The sequence below is a fragment of the Protopterus annectens genome, chromosome 4.part1 (genome assembly GCF_019279795.1).
Source record: "Protopterus annectens isolate FY-2018-M chromosome 4.part1, PAN1.0, whole genome shotgun sequence".
NCBI lineage: Eukaryota > Metazoa > Chordata > Ceratodontiformes > Protopteridae > Protopterus > Protopterus annectens.
In genome coordinates this window covers 950041495-950042082 of record NC_056734.1, presented here as the reverse complement: position 1 = coordinate 950042082, position 588 = coordinate 950041495, and the positions used below count along the sequence as shown (strand labels likewise).

At 36.2% G+C, this 588-nt stretch overlaps 1 non-coding gene across 1 annotated transcript; it reads right to left on the bottom strand.

The window, feature by feature from the left end:
• Positions 1–234: 234 nt before the first annotated feature.
• On the bottom strand, positions 235–306 carry TRNAR-UCU. Its single transcript has one exon. It is a non-coding gene; the product is annotated as a tRNA-Arg (tRNA).
• Positions 307–588: the final 282 nt, after the last annotated feature.

The following is a 588-nucleotide window of genomic DNA, read 5'->3' as shown; positions in this document are numbered from 1 at the left end:
ATTCTGCAGTATCTTCTTACATACAAGCAGCAGTAGCTTTGACCCTTTTAAAATTTACTTCAACAACACAAACATTATAGGATAGGATTATAGGTTCATACTAGGCTAACTGCCCTTGTGGGCCATTTTAAGCCTAGCCAATTACCCCATGTGAGAATCAAACCTGCACCTTGTGTCTGCAAGGTAAACACCTTAACCATTATGCCATACTCCCACCCAAATGTACAGATTTCTTGCAATGGCCAGGAATCGAACCCAGGTCAACTGCTTAGAAGGCAGCTATGCTTACCACTATACCACCAATGCTACTGTTGCATACTTAGCATTAATGACCCATATAAGCTACTTTAATTATTAAAAATGAAACCTATTTTAGGGACAAAAATGATAGTTAAATCTCAGCAAGCAAAGACTCCCTAAGATATACATAAGTATTTCTTAATAACAGCAACTGGAAATAGTTGTTGAAAGTTTAGATCATACAGCTATGCAACATATTTATGTGATATAGCTTTAAGGTACAGTTTGGTCATCAATAGCAATGTAAGGTAAGGAAAAATAAAATGGCAGAAGATGCAAAAAAGAAAG